We start from the raw sequence: 24,325 nt of genomic DNA, 5'->3' as shown, positions 1-24,325 counted from the left end.
AACTGACCTAGAAATGGGGACCAAGGACGAATTCCTTGAATAAAGTCTCTTCAGCTGTAATTTTTACATGTGACCCAGAGGCTAGGCCTGAGCTGGCCTCTAGGGTGCTAGACACCAGCTCTACCACAGTGTCCTTGGCTAACCCATATCCACATTGCTGGTGGGGAAATGGGCCTGTCATGGGGACTTCTGATTGCCGGTGATTTGATTTCTCACATTGAACTGTTAAAGCCTTTTTAATAGACTAGGCAGAATGGAGTGTTAAAAATCTCTGTGAGAAAAATTTTATTACTACTCATTTTATCAGTAAGACCTTCAATTCATCTCAGCTTCTTCAGCTCCCTAATCTTTGCTCTACTTGTCAGAAGTGGTAAGAAATATTAACCCACCATAGGAATGGTCTCAAGCCTCGTTTCAAATGTTAGTAATGCATCAACACCCTAAGCTGCATTTTAGATGTCTAAAGTCATTCCCTCATTGGGAAGAGAAGGTAGATCGTTTAAACACAAAAACGGACTAATGATAATTGATAATCATGACCTTCTGATCAGACACGCGTGCCATTCTCCTGAATTTAGTGCACGTGAGTGCTGCCAAACACTGACTAAACTTAAATTTTGCTACTAGAGACAAATGCTTTCCATGTTAATTAAGGGAGCCGTGTTTATCTCTGACTAATGTTATAGAAAAATGTTCTTCGGAGTGGAGTTCATGGATCAAAGTCAGTGGATGTTTTTAAAGATGCTTATGTAAAAGGGTGCATGTGTTTTGTGAATACATAGGTATTTACATGTATATAAATGGCTTTTAGATTTTCTCTAGTGAGCATGTCAAAGAAGTATTTCAAATAGAAATAAAAATGCTATATGACTAACATGCAATATAAGATCTTGGTCTTCTTGGGGAATGTTTATGTTAATGTTTCGAGTGTGCCTTATTGGAAGTTGAATTTGAATGAGGAGAAATTGTGCCACGAAGATACCTTTTTCTTTCATGAAATACCTGTTTCTAGCATAAAGCTAAGTGGTTGATGCCATTTTGATCCTGTGAAAGTACTACATTTAGCTAATAAAATGGCATGGACCCTTAAATGTAAAGTGTGTTATTTTAGCAAAGCTTTGTGGTTGTTCGTAGAGTCATGGTGGATAGTTAATTTCACATTGTTTTCCTGCTTTTCAGTGTCACTTCTCTTGGTGAATGGCCTTCCCAGCTATGTTTCAGAGCTGTGTTTTATTCCATCAAATGATTACAGCCTCTCATTATTGGGCCAGGAAGTTTGTTCTTTCTTTTAGCAATACAAATCAGGAGATGAAGTCTATTTGTGCATATAACCCTCTTCTTTTATTAAGTTGGGTTTTCCTGGGTTCTTAGATTCCCACATAAAGACCACTAGATTTAAATGTGAAAGTTGTGAAGACGTTAAATACACATTGTAAGAATTCTGTCCAAAATATCTGTGGTGCCTCTGGAATTGTCTGAGGGTACTTCTACTTCTAGCCTTGTACTCTTGATTAGTGGTAGCTTTCCTTTGTGAGAAGATCTGTTTGATAAAGGTTCTGAACATGATAAAACCAAGGTGCTGCCATTTCTGAGTTGCCTTTGGGCTGTTCACTGAAGCCCTCTTCCCTGTTGAATGGCAAATGAGGAAGGCCATAGTGAAGGATTATGATGTAGTAGTACTTCCTAGGATCAGTGGTGCTGTTTCAGGGGATTATACAAAGTAAATGTGTGGTAACAATTAATCCACCTTAAAGAACATGTGATAAGAGGGCAGCAGGGGATGAGATGGCTAGATAGCATCATGCATTCAATGGACATGAATTTGATGAAACTGCAGGAGATAATGGAGGACAGAAGAGCCTGGCATGCTAGCATGCAGTCCATCAAGGTGCAAAGCGTTGGACACAACTTAGCGACTGAATAAGAACAACAAAAGAATGTGTGCAGGGTAATCAGTTTCATAACATACCCTCATTTAAACCCTTAATTTCTTCTGAGACATGGTGTCTGCTCCACACATTTTATTGAAAAGTAGATGTCATGTGTGATTGAGTACAAATGAGTCATAGATTCACTGGAATTTGTATTCCTACCCAATGTGACTTGTTCATGAATCAGTTTCCACATCTGTATAATGGAAATGCGACTATATTTGACACAGGATGGGATGAGGAGTAAAGTGAAATGTTGCAGGCTGATTGTCTGGTTGAGTGAATGGTTTCTGCTAACAGCAGCCACATGGTATTAATATATCTATCGTGGCAGTAGTTGTAGGCGCAAGAATGTGTTTTCTATTGAGACAGAAAGCTTTATCCCTCCACAGAGTTCCAGTATACCTGGATGCAGAGCTCAGTAAAAATGAGCCCTGAAAAAAAAAACCCAAAAAACCCTTGAATGTGATATTTGCATCAATGAATGCATAATGGGGACAGTAAATGATTATCAGTGTGTTATGAGCAAGATAATTATTCTTCTTGGGGAATTTTAATTATTTCCACAAAACAACAGTTTGGCACACAGGAGTCCACTACTGAATTGTGTGATTCAAGTTACCTTTCTCAGCAAAAGCATCAAGGAAGATGGGAAAGGCTTCTTTCAGAGGGGCAGGACTTGGGCAGATTGGTTAGTGGAGGGTGTTCAGAAAATACAGTGAGGAGGTGAGATGAGTCTGCGCTTCACAAACTACAGCGCATAGAATGATCGTCCCACAAATAGGCTGCAGACTCAGTGTCCTTCGTTTCCTCTGGCTTGCGTGTGCTTCAGGGACCCTGGTGAGCACATCTGGCCATTCAGGACTGAGACGTGTGGCACTATCTACCTGCACGGCCAGCCTGGGGAGCTAAGCACCTGGCCCAGCGTGCCTCGTGACTCTGATGGGGGAGGAGAAATACCTGGATGATGTTTTTCCCCTTGAAACGCTGCAGTGGGGATATGGAACTCTCCCATGTGCCTTCTCTGTTATATGTGTAACATTGATTTATTTACATGAGTGTGCAAATTAATATGAAATCAGGGAGGTTGTTTTTGAGATATTTCAAAGTAAGCATGGGATAATTGGGAAGCTGTTCTATCTCAAGCCACAGATAGATTCCTGTTGTTTCGTTTTAGCATGGATAATCATTCATTTGTCTTTAACCATAAATTTCTTGAGCAGGTTAATGAAGCGCTGAAATGCCACTTTTTTTTGGAATTGTCTGAGGTATATCTCCCAGTTGCTCATGTTTATAATGTCAATTCAGGTTACCTTGATATTGGAATAGGATATCTGGGTGACTTTTGGGATGGTGTTGAGAAACTACATCTCCCATTAGGAAAAGGAAAGAATGATTTTAATTCCTTTGTAACCTCCTGCCTTCTGTCTGTGTTTTAGAGTTAGGAAAAGACCATTCTCAAGGAATTTTCCTTTCTCTCTTGTCTTAAAAAATAAAGAAATGCAGCAGACAGAGAGGAACATCTCTGTTTAAATAGGCCTGAAGAAAACACAGTTGCCTTATATTCAAATTTGGTTTTAATATTTGCTATTTTTTGGAAGCCAATTTAATAGCTTCATCTGCTGTGAATAGTTCATACTTGAAAGATACCCAGTGTGTTTTGCTTGGAAATTTTAGTTATTAATGTGTAACAAATTATCCATAAATATGCAAGGGAAAAACACCTTTGGGGTTAGAAAGAGTTGTTTGACATAACTAATAATGGTAGATCAGTTCACGCTCAGTCATATCCGACTCTTTAGGATCCCATGGACTGCAGCACACCAGGCTGCCCTGCCCATCACCAATTCCTGGAGCATACTCAAACTAATGTCCGTTACGTCAGTGATGCCATCCAAACATCTCATCTTCTGTCGCCCCCTTCTCCTGACTTCAATCTTTCCCAGCATCAGGGTCTTTTCCAAGGAGTCAGTTCTTCCCATCAGGTGGCCAAAGTATTGGAGTTTCAGCTTCAGCATCAGTCCTTCCAATGAATATTCAGGACTAATTTCCTTTAGGATGGACTGGTCAGATCTCCTTGCAGTCCAAGGGACTCTCAAGAGTCTTCTCCAACACCACAGTTCAAAAGCATCAATTCTTTGGTGCTCAGCTTTCTTTATGGTCCAACTCTCACATCCATACATGACTACTGGAAAAACCATAGCTTTGACTAGATGGTCCTTTGTTGGCAAAGTAATGTCTCTGCTTTATAATATGCTGTCTAGATTGGTCATAGCTTTTCTTCTTTTAATTTCATGGCTGCAATCACCATCTGTAGTGATTGTGGAGGCCCCCAAAATAAAGTCTCTCACTGTTTCCACTGTTTCACCATCTATTTGCCATTAAGTGATGGGACCGGATGCCATGATCTTCGTTTTCTGAATGTTGAGCTTTAAGCCAACTTTTTCACTCTCTTGTTTCACTTTCATCAAGAAGCTGTTTAGTTCTTCTTCCTTTCTGCCATAAGGGTGGTGTCATCTGCATATCTGAGGTGATTGATATTTCTCCCGGCAATCTTGATTGCAGCTTGTGTTTCTTCCAGTCCAGCGTTTCTCATGATGTACTCTGCATAGAAGTTAAATAAGCAGGGTGACAATATACAGCCTTGATGTACTCCTTTCCCTATTTGAAACCAATCTGGTTTTCCGTGTCCAGTTCTAACTGTTGCTTCTTGACCTGCTTACAGATTTTTCAGGAGGCAGGTCAGGTTGTCTGATATTCCCATCTCTTGAAGAATTTTCCATAGTTCGTTGTGATCCGCACACTCAAAGGCTTTGGCATAGTCAATAAAGCAGAAGTAGATGTTTTTCTGGAACTCTCTTGCCTTTTCAGTGATCCAATGGATGTTTGCAATTTGGTCTCTGGTTCCTCTGCTTTTTCTAAAACCAGCTTGAACACCTGGAAGTTCACGGTTCACGTACTGTTGAAGCCTGGCCTGGAGAATTTTGTGCATGACTCTGCTAGTATGTGAGATGAGTGCAATTGTGCGGTAGTTTGAACATTCTTTGGCATTGCCTTTCTTTGAGATTGGAATGAAAACTGCCCTTTTCCAGTCCTGTGACCACTGCTGGGTTTTCCAAATTTGCTGGCATATTGAGTGCAACGCTTTCACAGCATCATCTTTTAGGATTTGAAATAGCTCAACTGGAATTCCATCACTTCCATTAGCTTTGTTTGTAGTGATGCTTCTTAAGGCCCACCTGATTTTGGATTCCAGAGTGATCACACCATCTTGGTTATCTGGGTCATGAAGGTCTTTCTTTGTACAGTTCTTCTGTGTTTTCTTGCCACCTCTTCTTAATATCTTCTGCTTCTGTTAGGTCCATACCATTTCTGTCCTTTATCGAGCCCATCTTTGCATGAAATGTTCCATTGGTATCTCTAATTTTCTTGAAGAGATCTCTAGTCTTTCCCATTGTATTGTTTTCCTCTTTTCCTCTTTCCTCCTTTTCCTCAAAGGAGAAAAGGTCATATCTTTCCTTTTCTCCTTTGCCTTTTGCTTCTCTTCTTTTCTGAGCTATTTGTAAGGCCTCTTCAGACAACCATTTTGCCTTTTTGCATTTCCTTTTCTTGGGGATGGTTTTAATCTCTACCTTCTGTACAGTGTTCCAAACCTCCATTCATAGTTCTTCAGGCACTCTATCAGGTCTAATCCCTTGAATCTGTTTGTTACTTCTGCTGTATAATTGTAAGGGGTTTGATTTAGGTCATACCTGAATGGTCTAGTGGTTTTCCCTACTTGCTTCACTTTAAGTCTGAATTTGGCAATGAGGTGTTCATGATCTGAGCCACAGTCAGCTTCTGGTCTTGTTTTTGCTGACTGTATAGAGTTTCTCCATCTGTGGCTGCAAAGAATACAATCAATCTGATTTCGGTATTGGCTGTTTGGTGATGTCCATGTGTAGAGTCTTCTCTTGTGTTGTTGGAAGAGAGTGTTTGCTATGACCAGTGCATTCTCTTGGCAAAACTCTGTTTAGCCTTTTACTTGCTTCGTTTTGTACTCCAAGGCTAAATTTGCCTGTTACTCCAGGTATCTCTTGAGTTCGTACTTTTGCATTCCAGTCCCTTATAATGAAAAGGACATCTTTTGGGGGTGTTAGTTCTAGAAGGTCTTGTAGGTCCCTATAGAACTGGGCATAGACTCGGATTACAGTGATATTGAATGGTTTGCCTTGGAAACAAACAGATCATTCTGTCATTTTTGAGATTGCATCCAAGTACTGGATTTCAGACTCTCTTGTTTACTATGATGGCTGCTCCATTTCTTCTGAAGGATTCTTGCCCACAGTAGTAGATATAATGGTCATCTACCATTAACTCTAAATGAGTTAACTTTACCCATTCTAGTCCATTTTACTTCACTGATTCCTAAAATGTTGGTGTTCACTCTTGCCATCTCCTGTTTTGACCACCCAATTTGCCTTGATTTATGGACCTAACATTCCAGCTTCCTATGCAGTGTTGCTCTTTACAGCATCGGACTTCACGTCCATCACCAGTCCCATACACAACTGGGTGTTGCTTTTGCTTTGGCTCCGTCTCTTCATTCTTTCTGGAGTTATTTGTCCACTGATCTCCAGTAGCATATCGGGCACCTACCAACGTGCGGAGTTCATCTTTCAGTGTCCTGTCTTTTTGCGTTTTCATATTGTTCATGGGGTTCTCAAGGCAAGAATACTGAAGTGGTTTGCCATTCTCTTCTCCAGTGGACCACATTTTGTCAGAACTCTCCACCAAGACCAGTCCATCTCAGGTGGCCCTATGTGGCATGACTCATAGTTCCATTGAGTTAGACAAGGCTGTGGTCCATGTGATCACTTTGGTTAGTTTTCTGTGATTGTCATTTTCATTCTGTCTGCCCTCTGATGGATAAGGATAAGAGGCCTATAGAATCTTCCTCGTGGGAGAGACTAACTGAGGGGGAACTGGGCCATGCTCAGTAAATCTGTAATCCAGTTTTCTGTTGATGGGCGGGGCTGTGTTCCCTCCCTGTTGTTTGACCTGAGGCCCATCTATGGTGGAGTTAATGAAGATACTGGAGACCTCCTTCAAAAGGTCCCATGCATGCACTGCCCAGGACCCTGCAGCAGGCCACCATCAACCCACGCCTTCCCTGGAGACTCCTGGACACTCATGGGCAGGTCTGAGTCAGTCTCTTGTGGGTCACTGCTCCTTTCTCCTGGATCTTGGTGCGCACAGGTTCTTTTGCTGCCCTCCAAGAGTCTGTTTCAGTTGTGGAATTGAACCGGGGTCTCCTGCATTGCAGGCAGATTCTTTAGCAGCTGAGCTACCAGGGAAGCCCAAGGTGGATTAATAGTGGTTTCTTAATTGTAATTTTTTAAGGTGGATGTTCAGTATTTATTTTAAACTCTCTCTGAAAATTCTAGTTTCTGTATCTGGATCTTAAAGTCATGTGTATTTCTTGGCTTTGAACTTGGTAGGGCCGAAATGGCAGGTTTGGAAGAAAAACAAAGGAAAGGAATTTGATCCAAGTTAGTTCAAATATAAGAACTTCTATCTGTCACTTAGACTATATAAGAACTTTACCTCCCACTTAGGCTAAATTTCTTGAAGTGTTCAAAAACTGTAAGGTAAAAAGTCCCATATTGATTAACTTTTTATTTTCTGTCCCTTCATTAGTTCAGTAAAGTGTCAAGGTGGCTTGAATGTTAGTGAATAATAGTTTCCAGGAGCACTTGATTTCCAAAAGTGTAGGTTGCTAACTGTGGACTCCTGATCATGGAAAGTCATAGCTGGGCCTATCTGAGCAAAGGATAGTTGAGGAACCGGGTCCCATTTAGTATATATCCAACCATTCAGTGAAGAAGATGTTTTCCCCATTTGATAGAGATAATGTTAGGAATTCAGTGTTTTTACGGTAATTTCCTATATGTGTTACCCATGTTTCTGGTTAAAGAACAGGATTCAAATTCTGCTCATCTTACTTCCATCAATTTAGTGATCTGGGTACTGTATATGAACGAAAAAGAAATCTGCATTTTGAAACAAAAGGAAATTGTAGATTGATGAGTACCAGTAGTTCATGAACAAGTTACTTCATATTCAGTGTTCCTAGAAGTTTGATTGTGTTATATAATACAAGGGAGATGTCATGTAGATAGATACCAATTAAAACTTCTACTCCAAATCATTTGCTATAATGGAAGTGATGCGAAACTGATCTGTGGTGTTGGTTGCACAATGTTGTAAATTTACTAAAATAATCGTTGAACTGTATACTTGAAATGGTTGCATTTAAGCATATATGTTATGTACCTCAATAAAGTTGTTTAAAAGCTCTATTGTAAACTAAGACTGCATTGTTGTTTATATTTGTCAGCCTATTTCTTTACCTGTGTATATATAACAAGGCACCTAATGCGTTTCCCTGTCCTCGTAGAGTTTGTATTTCAGAGGGAATGGTGAATAGACAACAGACAGTAAATAAATGAAATAAGTGTGTTACAATATGAGAAAATGAGTGCTATGGAGGAAAAGATAAAAAAAAAAAGGCACACAGGCATGAAGGACACAATTTGAGTGGCAGGACATTGGAAAAAATGACGCGAGTTACGATCTCGAGAAGGTGAGGGGTTACTTGTTACCTTAGATAGGACAGCAGTGAGATGCTTGACATGTTCAAGGGACAGCCAGGTGGCTTGTGTGGCTTTCATAGAGTCAATGCAGAGAGAAGTGGAAGCTGTGATCAGGAAGGTAACAGGGGGCAGGGAGCAGATGTGTGTGGTCTCGCAGACTGTTTTCCAGGTCTGGGGCTTTTCCCTCTGAATGTCAAAAGATGCTCTTGAAGGATTTTAAGCAACTGAGTGATATGATTGGACTTATGTTTTAGTAAGATCACTGGCTGCTGGGTTGATACTAGAGCAGCGAGACAAGGTGGAAGATAGCTACAGCAGTCCCTAGGACAGGTGACAGTGACTTGGACCAGAGTGGTAGCAGGTGGAAACGAGCAGAAGTAGTCAGCTTCTGGATCTCTGTGAGGGTAGAGGCTAGCATTTGCCGCTGGCTCTGTTGAGTACTATCAAGAAGGAATGAGGAAAGACATCAAGGGTTTTGCCATGAGCATTGAAGGATGCTTGTAAAATAGCACAGACCACACTGTGCCAAGTTTAGGATAGAGGAAAGCTCTGGAAACTTTTAGGTTTATGCTTGTAATACATGAGATGGGTTCAAGACATGGGTTTTGTGATCAGTTGTCCCCAAGCGGCTGCAGCTTCTACTGAGCATCTCATGAGGGGTTGGAACAGTAGGCATCCCAGCTTTCAGGGAACTGTTAGGCTGAGGTTAACATAGGTTCCTTTATCCACCCCTGCTCTCAGATTTACACATGCTCATTGGGGTTCAGGACCTTGCACATTATCGAGAACTTCAGGCCAAGAGCAGTGCAGGTATTATGTTTTACTGGTTATTGGCTTTGATCGTGTATGAACAGCCAGTGGAGTAGTTTATTTTATTTCACTTCCTATCCTGGAATTATTTCTCTTTGGGATCTCACCCAAGAGTGGAAACAGCCCTAAAAACACATACTGCAAAGCAAATTCAGAATAGAATATTAAGTATAGTACTTTAAGTGATCCTTAGAACCACAGTAGTTTAGGGGTTTGGTTTTGTGATCCAGTAGCAATGACACCCTACTCCAGTACTCTTGCCTGGAAAATCCCATTGATGGAGGAGCCTGGTAGGCTGCAGTCCATGGGGTTGCTAAAAATTGGACACTACTGAGCGACTTCACTTTCACTTTTCACTTTCCTGCATTGGAGAAGGAAATGGCAACCCACTCCAGTGTTCTTGCCTGGAGAATCCCAGGGACAGGGGAGCCTGGTGGGCTGCCGTCTATGGGGTCACACAGAGTTGGACACGACTGATGTGACTTAGCAGCAGCAGCAGCAGCAGCAGCGTCTGCCTGCAATGTGGGAGACCTGGGTTCGATCCCTGGGTCGGGAAGATCCCCTGGAGAAGGAAACAGCAACCCACTCCAGTATTCTTGCCTGGAGAATCCCATGGAAAGAGGAGCTTGGTGGGCTACAGTCCACGGGTCGCAAAGAGTCGGACACGACTGAGCAACTTCACTTTCACTAAACATGGTTAAGAGATTGCTGCTTAAAGAACTAGTCTTTTCTTTTGGAAAGTTTTTTTCCTTATTTTTCTGATTTAGGTGTTTTTGGAGGGATTTGGAGAGAAAATTTAGTGCTAATAAATGAAAACAACCTCTTTTACCTAGATATTCTAAAGGTCTGCATTCCTTCCTTAGAAGGTGGCCCCACGTTGACTATAAAGCTTGCAAAAAGAATGAAAGCTGATTACAGCACATTCCTCCTCTTTGTCCAGCATCTTCTGAAAATGATAATTTTATATTAAGTCTTTGCCTGCATTAGCAAATTTATCTGCAAGAAAGGGACTTCTAAAATGCTAATTAAAGAGCTTGTTTTTCACAACCAAGAGCCTATTGTTTTGGAAATCACTAAAACATTCTCTCTGGGATGTAGCGTCCCCAAATAAAAAATTCCCACTAAATCCATTATGATGGTGGCAAGAACTCCACTTAAGCTTGTTTTGTTCATGGTCAGAGTTCTAAAAGTGCTAAAGGAAAAATGTATGTTCTGTCTCCTGCTTAATCCCAAGCTGTGGATCCTAAGTTCAGTTTCTTATTAATAGTATTTCTTAGGCATCTTGCTAAATACAATTCTTCATTCAGTTGTCTGAAAAAATAGTTTCTCCTCTCTTTTTCGTTAAGCATTTTATATGTATAGAAAGTCCCGATGTAACTGTGAAATTGTGCTCTGTCTTCTTAATAATGTACCTCAAATGTAGTCAGAAGGAAATTTTTTTCTCATGGTATTACTGGTACTAAATCACCTATTGAAGAATTACAAGACCGACACTGCACAGCCACACCTTAAGCCAAAGTTGTTCATTTCATGCACATGTTTAAGGCAGTTATTTGCTTTGATACCTTTAAAAGTATCCTTTAAAGTGAATTGATAATGTTTTAAAAAACTTTTATTACCTAAAATTGAGTAGCCCCTCTTTAATATGCAAAGGTATATGATTTTTTTTTTTAGATACTCATGTAATTTGCCCATAAGTTATTCTTTCAGTCATAATCTCGCAGTGTTCATGGCATTAGACTTCTCAGGTTTAGTAGGGTAATTCTGGGATGTTAGACCTTTCTGTGACCATGGTTGCTTACTTACTTCATTTCCCTAATCAGCCTGCTTAGCTTTGGGCCCCACCTACAGACACATGGTTTTACTGAAAAATGTTAGTACTTTGATAATAGAATTTTCTTTGCTGACTATGAAGAACCAAGATCAAAGCTACAGGCTAGCAGGCTGTTCAAAATTTGTGGAACAGATTTTTGGACCTGGACACATAATCTGAGTTGAAATTGACCTCCAGATTTGGTAACATCAGAACTATCTAGAAGTATCCACCTATTCAAGTATTATTGTAGCAGAATATTTAAAGAGTTGTCTGTGGGGCCATCTAAGTTTGACTTCTGGCTCCCATTACTTGCTAAATGGATTGACCTAAATACCAGATAAATAAACCTTTCTAGGTGTAGTATCTTCATCCATAAAATGAAGATAGTATTGTCAGGAGCAAATAAGATAATCCATGGATTCTGATTGCTTGTCAGTGGCCTATAAATGTTAGTATATAAAGAATGCATGTGAAGTGGGGGTTAAAAGCTGCTTACTAGCGGGATCATCTTGAGCAGATTAGAATACCCTCTGATCTTCCTCATAATATTAGGTTGGCCAAAAAGTTTGTTTGGACTATTTTGTAACACCCTACAGAAAAACCTGAATGAACGCTTTGGCCAACGCAGTATATAATAGGATAATAAGGATAATAGTGAAGTTTATTGCTTACATTTGATTTCAGGAGATGATTCTTGAAAAGCACACTGTCTTTAGTGACAGTATCAGTTCTTAATACTGTTCCTGGCTATTTTCTGTGCTCTCAAAATAGTTTCCTTGATCCCGCTCTGGAACGTGCTGAGATGAGAGCTCAGAAATACCAGTTTTATTTTTTAAACTTTTTATTTTGTATTGGAGTATAGCTGGTTGAGAACATTGTGATAGTTTCAGGTGGACAGCAAAGGGACCCAGCCATCCTTCTCCCCCGTAGCCCCCTCCCATACAGGCCGCCACGTAACACTGAGCAGAGTTCCACGTGCTGTACAGAAGCTCCTTCTTGGGTATCCATTTTAAGTATAGCAGCGTGTACCCATAGGAATAGGGCTATATTTATTTCTTAAAATTTTTTATTCCAAGATAGTTGCTTTACAATATTGTGCTGGTTTCTGCCATACATCAGCATGAATCAGCCACAGGTATTCATGTGAAGTATATGTATTATTTTTAACAAAGTTTTTATTTTTAACGAAGTTTTCTGGTCATCAAGTCCATCTCTGGGCTTTGGGTCATCATTTTGTAATCAGTGTTTCTATCATTCTTGGCCATCAGTGGGCTACCACTCCCTGCCACTGAAATCCTGAAATGAAAGTGTGTTTCACCTGAAGAAAAATTCCTTGCTGATTTTCCTGTACACTTTTGTTTTTCACGGTGACCACTTTCTTTGCTGTCAATATAAATAGATCCCATCTGTCCCTCCTACAATTGCATGTGTTTCTTCCTCACCACCGATCAGTTCGGTCCCTAAAAGTATAATAGTGATTCCTAAAGTTGATGAGATTTTCATCAGGAATCTTATTTTGATCACAGATTTCTGGCAGAATGAGAAACAGAGTTGGCCATTTTGTCGTCTCACTGGTTTGCTCTTTTTGTATATCCCCGCTCTGTGCCCTATTTCTGTCATGCAACCCTTAGTTATCCACTGCCTGCTCTTCCTTGGACGGGTAACAAGGGTGAGGAAATTAAAGTGTGTCCTGCCCTCAAAGCACTGTGCGCTGATATTTGCAGGAAAGGTTTTAAGTTAGCACCCCTACCTCTTTAAAGCTCTGCCATGTGTCGAAAACACTGCTCAATTTTCAAGCACAACCAACACGGGCATCTGTATTTAAGAGAGAAGGCTTGACATCCTATCTCCTGATATTCTTAGAGTTAAGATAGAGAAATGAGGATTCACGGAAGATTGAAAAACTCTTCCCAGGGAATTCTGGATAATGCACCACTGTAATGATGGAGAGTTCTATCTTGGGCCCTGGCCTTTTGAGCATTTTTATCATCGACTTGACAAAGGAGATGGATTTATTAAATTTGCGACTGGCATGTTACCGGGAGGCCTACGTCTGAAATTAGATGACAAAATCAGGATCTCCCCAGCTCCTGTGAGGTAGGAATGATGGGTGAAAATTCAATAGGATGGAGGAGAGAAGCAACAGGCAGTGCAGCCAAAATGAAGAGTTATAGTTGTGCAGACTTGGGTTCAAATCATAGCCTCAAGTACTTGCACTCCAAGTAAGTGAATCTCAGTTTTCCTTTTGTAATAATGGGTATATTAGTGGTATTATTAGTATATTAGTATTATGATGGAATAATAGAAGATAAACTGGAATAATGGAGGATAAAATGGATTGATAGTAGAATGATGAAAACAGTTATTCCAAAATGATGACTGAAAGACCAATGCTGGACTTGATGACTAGAAAACTTCATTAAAAATGAAACGCAAACTCCTGCACTGCTATATTTACAGTGGATAATCCTAATATACCATAGGGTTTTCCTGTGGGTTAATGACATAAAATTACAGTGAGGAACATAGGACTTCTCAGTAGTATTGGCTTTTTAAATAGTTGTCTCGGTTTAAAGTTAAAATAGAAGTTCTACTTTCACATGGGTCTGACTCAACAATCACATGAAAAAGACCTGTGGAGCACTCAGAGCCTTGCTCTAGGACAACCCAGAGGGATGGGATGGGGAGGGAGGTGGGAGAGGGGTTTAGGATGGGGGGACACATGTGGACCCGTGGCTGATCCATGTCGATGTGTGGCAAAAACCACCACAATATTGTAAAGTAATTATCCTCCAATTAAATGAATTCATAAAAAAAGAAAAAGACTTGATCAGTTTTGCCTACAGAATTCGTCAATCTTTTTCTTCTCAACCTTGTTTTCTGTTACTGCCCACTGCCTACTTAGATATTTTTACAAGATAGTTTTTGTAAAACATACTGTCTTTTGTAGTAGTTAGTACTATGTCAGCTCATAGTACTCTTTGTGACTTTTTTAATTGTTCTCAGAACAGCTTCCTTGATCCCACTCTTGAAGGTGCTGCTATAGCTCAGGAAAATGGATTTTATTTTTAATGAGGTTTCAGATATTTTGCCCCTAATCATCCCTTAGCATGTGAAGTTTTAACATTGTAGATAACATCCCCTTAATCACCCCCATCTGATTACACACATATATACATGCCTGTGCTTTAAAGATGAAAATTTAGTAATTTATTTTTACTAAAATTTAGTAATTTGTTTTAAAAATTTAGTAATTTATTTTCCCACAAAAAAACAAACTTTTACCCTACTGGGTTAGAATGATACCTGTTAGAATGATACCATCATGTATTAAGACCTCAGGACTTCCAGAGTCCCTCAAGAATATACTTAGGTCAAAATCTCAGAAGTGTGTCCAAAATTAAAAAAAATAAAATAAAATAAATTTTTTGTTGTTGTTAAATAAAGCACTACATGTATCCTCAAAAGAAATATCTTTCTAGATCATATTAGCATCTTCTATTCATGTGTAAGTACTTTATTTTATGTTCAGTGCTTGGGTGTTCATTTCAGCCTTCCACACACATTCATGTACTTGCATCTTTTGATTCCCATCCTGGAGCTAACCACCATTTACAGTTTAGCAAGCTTCTTTGTAATCTTTGTTTTTTGTCACTGGTTTTAATTTTATTTAATTTTTTTCTGTACATGACCTGATATACTTCTGTAGTATTTGCTCTGTAGTATTACCACTCAATGGTATCAGGTACTCCTCCATGCATGTTAAGTTTCTATGTGTACTTAAGTTTAACTTTTAAATAGGTTAGTATATTACAAAGGGCATAAAGGAATAAGTAGTGAAAAATATCCTGTTCTTATTTTCTCTTCATTTATTAGTATTATGCTTTCTGAAATATGCTTCCAGGGGTATTTTGTATACCTATATTAAGAAAATATGTGTATACATATATAGTTATATATATGATCATTTATTTTCTCATTGTTTAAAACATAAGCCCGCCTGGACCCTCTGTCCATGAAATTCTCCAGTAAGAATACTGGAGTGGATTGCCATGCCCTCCTCCAGGCATCTTCCTGACCCAGGGGTGGAAGCTGTGTCTCTTAGGTCTGCTGAATTGTCATGCAGGTTCTTTACCACTAGCGCCACCTGGAAAGCCCCTAACTAACCTTAACCGTAACTTGTGTGAATACAAGTATACCTGAAGAATTAACACCAGGCTCAAAGGAGTGCACATTTTTCCTGTCAGTGTACATGTGTGTACTAAGTTGCTTCAGTCATTTCTGACTCTGTGCGACCTTATGAACTACAGCCTGCCAGAATCCTCTGTCCATGCGATTCTCCAGGCAAGAATACTGGAGTGGGTTGCCGTTTCCTTCTCTGGGGGATCTTCCCAACCCAGGGATTGAACTCACGTATCTCGCATCTCCTGCGTTGGCAGGGGTGTTCTTTACCACTGACACCACCTGGGAATCCATTTCCTTGAAATACTTGTTATCCAATTTTCTTTTATGAAGATTGTTTCAGTCTCTCTGTGGCATAAATAAATGTACTTATTCGAACATATCGGTGTATATTCAAACATCTTGGTGTTTACAGATTGAGTGAGTAAAAGAATGCATCTATGCAATTTTAATTTGTGTTTCTTATTATTAGTGTGGCAGAGCAGCTTTTCCTGTGTTAGGAGCCATTTGTGTTTTCCTTTTTTATTTCTACTGTTGATTCATATCTGTTGCCCATTTTTATGTCTGGTTTTGGGTTTATCAGTTTCTAGAATCTCTTGATGGAGAAGGCAATGGCAACCTACTCCAGTACTCTTGCCTGGGAAGTCCCGTGGATGGAGGAGCCTGGTGGGCTGCAGTCCATGGGGTCGCGAAGAGTCGGACACGACTGAGCGACTTCACTTTCACTTTTCACTCTCATGAATTGGAGAAGGAAATGGCAACCTACTCCAGTGTTCTTGCCTGGAGAATCCCAGGGAGGGGAGCCTGGTGGGCCGCCGTCTATGGGGTCGCACAGAGTCGGACATGGCTGACATGACTTAGCAGCAGAATCCCTTGGTATAATATATAAAGACATTTTCCTTTTTTGTGGTTTGAATTGCAAATGGTTTTGCAGATCATTTGTTTTTAGTTGTTTCTTATGGTGCATTCTGCTATCAGAAAATTAAAATATTTCTTCAATATATTTGATTTTATTAGTCTTCCTGGTGCTTAGGATTTTACAGATGTAGAAATACTTTTCCTTCTTCAAACTTCCTCATGACTGCTGCTTTTACTTTTACTTATTTTAAATATTTAAAACTTGCAACCATTGGGAATTTATCTGAGAATAGGCTTTGTCTGTTTTTGAACTGTTAAATATGGAAGTAGTTTGCTTAGCAAGCCCCTACTCTTGGATATTTACATTATTGCCAGCTTTTTCATTTTGTAAACAAAAGGCTAGATGGTAAATATTTTAGAGGGGTTTTTTTTTTTTTTTTTTTTTTTGTCTCTCTTAAGACTTTAACTCTGGAGTTACAGTCTGGAAAAAACCATGGATAATACATATGTGAATGGCTGTGGCTGTGTTCCAATAAACCTTTGTTTACAAAAACATGCCATAGTTTGTGAACTCTTGTTTTATAGTATGGGTTATTCCCATATATCTGAATTGACTCTATGGTCTGTCACTATGTGAGGGCAAGTTTCCTGGCTTCTGAGATTCAATTTCTTAACCTGAGAAACAGAAACATGTATACTGGAGACAAGTTTTTTAAAGGCTCAAAGAAGATAAGATATAACATGTTTCATCATGATGCCTGGCACATAGCGACTGTTCTCCAAATGGATTCTCCTTAATGATGTCGTTTGATGGCTGTATACTATTAAATAGGACTTCCCTGGTGGCTCAGAGGTTAAAGCGTCTGCCTACAATGCAGGAGACCCGGGTTCAATCCCTGGGTCAGGAAAATCCCGTGGAGAAGGAAATGGCAACCCGCTCCAGTATTCTTGCCTGGAAAATCCCATGGACGGAAGAGCCTGGTAGGCTACAGTCCATGGGGTCGCAAAGAGTCGGACACGACTGAGTGACTTTTTCTTTCTTTCTTTCTTTACTATTAAATATCACTCAGTCATTTTTAGTTGGGCTGGGACTAGAGTGTCAAAAAAACTCAGTAATAAAGAGAAATTACATTTTAATGCAATATTTGCGATTGCTGGTTTTGCCTTTTGCCTCAGCCTCCAGTAGGACTTTGTACAGGACTTTGTTAATGATAATATGTTTATTTTTTTTTTTTTTAATATTTTGCTCATCATAGGGTTTTTTTGTTTTGTTTTTGCATTCACTTCAAACTTTAAAATACTTCATTGGAATATTATCTGTTTTGATAACTTGAGTTTTGGTGAGGGCTTCACCTTAATGCTGGCCCTTTTGATACTTACTGAGTGCCTTCTGTGTACTGCATGAGCCAAGTAGTCAAGTATTTAACATCATGGAGGTTATTTTCTCACAAACCGTATACTGGAAAGAGAAATGCACGAGGTCAAGGAAATACAGCTTGGATGAGGAGACTATTTTAAATAGCTAAGTTAGCAGAGTGTCCTGTGATTTGATGAACTGAAAGGAGTTCGTGTTCGTTTCTTCACTGTCAGTTGTGCGGATTTCTCCAGGTTTTCCGTATAGATCCCCTTCTTTGGATGTTACCCACACGATAAATTGATTGAAATAGAGGAGAGTGTAAGTTGAAGTGAACTATTCACAACATGTCACGGAGGCACAGAATCCATCATGTTGTTTTGGCTTCACCTCATAAACGTGGCACTTTACGTCTAGACATTTCCCCAGATGGCACTCAATAGTTAATACATTTTGGAGCATACATTCCTCCTTTTATAGTTGTTGCAGGAAGGGTGTGAATCATCCTGTCTGTACCCTCTGAAGTGCTTCCCAGACCCACACACCCCCTCCACCCCAGCTCAGCTGTTGAGTGAACACCTCATAAAATGATTTTTAATTCCTTGTTCTTTTCCTCTCAGCCCTTATATCACGGGGTTGGTCTGTACACTCTTAGCCCTTGCAAGCACCGAACTCCTAAACTGTGTCTGGAAATGTTTCCCAGTTCCTTCTCATGATGGGGATTTCTCATAAGCTGAAGTAGCTTCTGTTCTACACAGTGTGAGACTAGGTGCTTGCTGTAGAGAGAAATGGTGTGAAAAAGGCCTTCCACTCAAAGACAGGAAGTCCCAGCACTGTCTGAGCCAGACTGAACTAGACCCTAATTGTCTTGTTTGCCCCACCCTGAGATGAAATTGTGGCCTTTGGGAATCACGCGTGGTCACCTTGGCAGGTATTTCCTAGGTAGTGACTTGTGTTGTGTCTTGTCTCTGAGGCCGCAGACTTCAGAGAGAGGCATCTGGTCCCATTAAGTCAGGGATTCCTGTCTCATGACCTCAGTTACGCACTGTGAATTCATAGCCAGGGACTTCAGGACCTCTTCTTTTGTCTAAATGAGATCTTAAAAGCCTTACCCAAGTTTATCCTCTCCTCTAGGGAGAGAGGAAAGGAAGGAAGGGGAATCAGGTGATGTTATCCTTATACATTCCATCCAGCATGCGTTCCTGATTTTTATCTTTATAATTTGACATTTTCTTCCTAGTGATGAATGTGGAAAGCGCTGAGTGATTTAACTGTTGGTATTTTTAAACTAACATTCTGATTATCTCCTATATTTCTTCAGTCACAAATAGCAGAAAGCCTAATCAAGAAGTTTTGACTACAAAGACACTTAAAATTGAGAAGTCTAGAGATCAAATTTGAATCTCAGCGTTTGTTCGGTCAGGTCCTGTCCCTTCTCCTCACCGCCTGCCTTTTTCCTTGTCAGCTTTGGCCTCCACCCCATTCAGTCTTGGTTCCAAGTCAGTCCATTCCTCGCCTCTTCTCTGTTCCCATTCAGGGAGGAGGAAGGTTGTTCCCTCAGACTCAGAACTAAAATCTGGAGCCTGGATTTAAATGTTTGTTGTTCGGTCACTGAGTCGTGTCTGACTTTTTGGGACCCGATGGACTGCAGCATGCCAGGTTTCCCTGCCCTTCATTATCTCCTGGAATTTGCTTAGAGTCATGTCCATCGAGTCAGCAATGCTGTCTAACCATCTCATCCTCTGCTGTCCCCTGCTCCTTTTTCTTTCAGTCTCTCCCAGCACCAGGGTCTTTTCCAATGAGTCAGTTCTTTGCATCAGGTGGCCACAGTATTGGAGCTTCAGCTTCACCATTAGTCTTTCCAATGAATATACAGAGTTTATTTCCTTTAAGATTGACATGTTTGGTCTTCTTACAGTCCAAGGGAGCGAGTCGCAAGAGTCTTCTCCACCACCACATTTAAAAATCATCAATTATTCATGCTCACCCTTCTTTATGATTCACCTCTCACATCTGTATATGACTAGGAAAAGCCATAGATTTGAATATACAGACCTTTGTCGGCAAAGGTTAGATTGAATCCTATCAATTCAGTTCAGTTCAGTCGTGTCCAGATCTTTGCAACTCCATGGACTGTAGCATGCCAGGCTTCCCTGACCATCACCAACTCCCAGAGCTTGCTCAAACTCATGTCCTTTGAGTCAGTGATACCATCCAACCATCTCATCTTCTGTCGTCCCCTTCTCCTTCTGCCTTCAATCTTTCCCAGCATCAGGGACTTTTCCAGTGAGTCAGCTCTTTGCATCAGGTGGCCAAAGTATTGGCATTTTAGCTTCAGAATCAGTCCCCATGAATATTCAGGACTGATTTTCTTCAGGATTGATTGGTATGATCTCTATGATCTCCTTGCAGTCCAAAGGACTCTCAAGAGTCTTCTCTAAACCTCGTACCTAAAACATTTCCTCTGAGCAGGAAAATCCCCTCTACTCAGTGGTTTAGTCCTGGATTAACACTCCTTCCTGAGTCAGTCTCTTGTCAAGGACAATGGGATTAAACCAAGGGCCAGATAAGCGATCAGGTGCTAGTTTTGGAGCCCTGGAGCCAGGGTCACATCATCCAGAATTTAGTTTTGGTTGTGGTTTCCAGGTGAAAGTACAGATAATCACGCTTACCGAGCTCTATTAGTATGTGCCATGTACTGGTGGATGCACTCTGTAATTATTTGTGTAATCCTCACCAGATCCTTGTGGTTACTTTCAGGACTGTATACAGTGAGAGTGAATGTTAGCTAAAATGTCAACAAAATTTAATATGCCTGTTTGATTCTTTCAGGTGTTACAGGAAGTATTCTTGTAATATTTAGAACTCTTTGGAGTTTTAGAGATGATCTGGAGATCAGTAACATGAATGCTTTTTAGTCCTTTTTCCATTTTTCATGTATACAGTGTTTAACTTACAACACGTAGTTAGCTACCAGGGGTGGAAAATGCAGAAGAATCCTAAGTTAAGACCCATAAACTTTTTTAATTAAAAAATAGAACAGTTTAAATACGTGGTTTAGATTTGGGAGAAAAAACATTAATTATACTGTTAGGTTTAAAAATAAACATATATTATTTTTGGATTGTTGCTGTTGGTTAAAAGTAGACACCAAGATGCCTGGATCAAGGTAATGCTTTTAATGTAAATTCCTTGAGGGAGGCATTAATAAGCATATTTGACTAGTAACAACATATAACATGTATATTAGCTTTGTTTTTAATTAGATTTAGACAGAATTCATTATTTTTAATGGCTTTTCATTAGTGAATAGAAACCATTATTTGGATGTGTTATTAGTAAAATAAATTCAAGGTGTATGCTTATTTTCTGCAAAGAATCTCTTAGGTATTTAAAGAAACCATTGTTTGGAATACAAATCATAGACATTTGAAATTCTTTGCTTTTAGACAAAAGTATGATTTATATGCTCTAAAAATAGCACTTTTATCTCTTTTTCTCAGCTCAGGTGTTAGTAGTGAGCTACATTGAAGTGAGATGGTTTACTTACACTACAGAAAAGTCGTACTGCTAACCAGGTATATTTGCTCCTCTTCATTTTTCAAGTAATATTGTTGGAGATGTGGAGGGGGTTGAGATGTGTCTCTCAGATTTTTATTTTTCTTTGAACACATTAGCTTAGTTTGGGTTCAGAATTTATGCATGTCAACCAAGTTCTTAAATATGCCTTAAAGAAGCAGTGCCCATTAAGCAGGACCTCAGACGTGAACCCAGATTTACAGTATTTGCCATTATTTTCACGTGGGGAATTGTCTACCTTAAACAGGCCAGTTGGAATTAATCTCCAGTTGTGTGATTTATTTACCCTCCTGTAGAAATATGTCTTCTTGGTGCTAGTCTACTGCGTTGTAAGCATCTCAAAATGGGAAAATACAGTGACTTGTTAATGGTACACCATGGAGGTAGAGGTGGGTTCTTTTCATGTGCAAATAAGCCGTAAATTAATCCAATAATGTTTTTCCTTAGCTATAGTTTGTCCAACTTTTGGAGGTTTTTATGTAACCTTAAATAATGAAATATCCTTCTTTAGGCCACCTCTCTTTTCCTTTGGCATTGCTCTGTGCAAATTTCTTTCTTACAAAGAGGGTATGACAATAAGCACAGCGTTATCTGTAAATCAGTATCCATCTCCTTCATCCACTAGGCCATAGAGCTACCCCCAAATATGTAACAGTAAAGTCAGTAAAATCTAGATATTAAAATGTAGCCCACTTAACAACACTTAGGTTTTATTTGCTTTCTGTGAGTTTCATAAATATGTCTTCCTCTTTCTTCCAACCTTTATTCAGAGCTCATGGGTTTTCTGACTAATTTCCATGTTTGGTTCCATTATTCAGTCTCAAATACCACATTGCAGTTTTGGTCTCGGCTCCTAAATCTTCTTTGGTCTGTGACAGTTTTTTATTGTCTTTCCTCGCTTGTCATTACCTCAAGGTTTTTAAAGGACTGTTGGCCAAGTGTTTTGTAGAATGTTCCGTTCCTCAGTTTGGGTTTGTCTGATGTTTTCCTCATCATGGGGGTTATGGATTTTTAAAAAAGAATCCAAGAGTGGTTCTGTACCCTTCTTACCACATCCTAACAGGATGTGCATGATAATCCGTGATACCGAAGATGGGGTTGACCTCCACCACTTGGCTGAGATGCTATTTACCAGGCTTCTCCATTGAGAAGTTGCCTTTCCCCCCCCCTTTTCTGCCTTATTCTTGGGAAGCTAGTCCCTAAATGCAGCAGGTGCTAGGATTAAACTTCACTTCCTGAAGGGGTCAGCTGTCCTTCTGACTCTTGTCCTCTGCCCATGTGGGAAGCACTTGGACCTAGTGAATTTCTCTCCACTTCTGATGTAAATTTCTCTCCTTCAGGTGTCTCTCCTCTCTCCCTGTGTAGCGCTTAATGCCTGCCTCCACCTACCTTAGTCCTCGCTTGGGTGCACAGTTACTTCCTTCATTATATATGGTCGGGTTCTTGAGGGATTGCTATGTGTTTTATAACACAGTAACAGTGGCGATAATCACACCAGCCACCATGAACTGAGTTTCTATTGTTTTTTTTTCTTATACTGAGTATCTTCTGTGGATTATCTCATCTGATCCTCGTAAGCGTTTGAAGTCAAATCACTGATGTTCCCTGTTCGTTGTACAGATGAGCTGACAGAGGCATCCGTCGCAACTCCACCCCCGCAACCACCATTTCTTAGCACTGAGCCTGGTACTGAGCATTTGTTGAGTCAGTGTTGAAGTGACTTTGGTGATGAAGTAATGAGCAAGACTAAGTTTCCTCCTTGATTGACCTTTGATTAGAGAGCTCTGCTAAAGCGTAGAAAAAACGAGCATCTTGAGAATAATCGTTTCCCAAAAGGTTTAGAAAGCAAAGTTTTATCCTTTCTTTTCTTTATTTTTTTTTAATTTTATTTTTAAACTTTACATAATTGTATTAGTTTTGCCAAATACCAAAATGAATCCTCCACAGGTATACATGTGTTCCCCATCCTATCCTTTCTTTTAAAAAACCTTAATTGCCGTTGGTGGACTTGTTAAGTTTGCACATAGATTCTATCCTGCATATCATGTCTTTGCTGATACAGTGTTACTGTATCACTGTTCAGATTAATGTAATGTCTTAATGAAGAAATGAGTGTTTACTTTGAAAGCTGACGAGTCCAGGAAATGAAGACTTAAGAAGAAATCAACAGATAAAAGTGTAAAATTAAAACCAAAGTAATGACAGAGAACATGTCATGAGAAGACAGACCTATGGAAGATTGCTTAATGTCATCTTCCAATTTATGTGTTTGTGGTAAAAATATGTATACTAGGAGCTCATTGTCTATACAGTTCTATGCTAGACAGTAGAATCAAGTCACACAACGTAGAGAAGGAACCTGTTCTCATAGAGTAATGAGCTGGTGGGGAAGCCAGACACTAAAGAGTAAATAATTACATTCATGATCAGATGTCCTTAGGAAAACAAGAACCCATTGCCAGGAGAATGCAGAACCCTGTGCATTTCTCATGAAAGCCTCCTTGACAAGGGGATATTTACACTGAGGTCAAACCTTCAGCCAGGAGTTTCAGATGTATTCATTGAATTTATTAAAAGGAAAATACTGGGAATTCCCTGGCAGTCCAGTGACTTAAGACTCCGACGTCTACTGCATGGGGCATAGGTTCAAGCTCTGGTCAGGGAATTAAGATCTCCCTTGTGTCCAGCCCCCCCAAAAAAGAAAATATTTTTCATTCTAGATTGAGGGAAAGTCACTGTTAAATTCCCTTGGTACTAATATGTTGGCAGTATGTCTCAATCAGATCTAATTCATACTACACTCTTAACAGGTGAACAGGGAGTTGCTGTTGGCAGCCAAGCTACCCTGCGGTTTCTACCTGTGAGCCCCATGCCTCCCCTTTTTGAGAAGATAGCCTTGCATATTAGATTGTCATGTTGGAGTTGGTGAACTGCTCTAAATAGGTCCAGCTGTTAAAATGCAGATATTCTAAGAAAGAGTCAATAAGAGGAAACAAAAATGCACCTGACTTTTTCTTCTTATTTTAGGTGGGTAATCCCAGACCTGAGAGAGGAAGGTTCTTGCTAATTGTTTTCCCTCCTTCAAAACTAGGTTTCAGTTAACCACAGTGGTTTTGTTTTGTTTTGAGTCATGTTTTTAGCTTAAAGGCATTTACTCATA

The 24,325-nt window shown here is 39.8% G+C and overlaps 1 protein-coding gene and 1 non-coding gene across 4 annotated transcripts in view; both read left to right on the top strand.

Annotated features, from left to right (window-relative positions):
• PTPRG (protein tyrosine phosphatase receptor type G) overlaps window positions 1-24,325 on the top strand; it is a 777,275-nt gene that overhangs the window by 416,117 nt on the left and 336,833 nt on the right. The window lies entirely within an intron of this gene.
• TRNAC-ACA (transfer RNA cysteine (anticodon ACA)) lies at window positions 17,069-17,141 on the top strand. The gene has a single exon. It is a non-coding gene; the product is annotated as a tRNA-Cys (tRNA).

Source organism: Bos javanicus, chromosome 22 (assembly GCF_032452875.1).
Source record: "Bos javanicus breed banteng chromosome 22, ARS-OSU_banteng_1.0, whole genome shotgun sequence".
NCBI lineage: Eukaryota > Metazoa > Chordata > Mammalia > Artiodactyla > Bovidae > Bos > Bos javanicus.
Note: the sequence above shows the minus strand (reverse complement) of the source record. Positions and strands in the feature narration are given on the sequence as shown.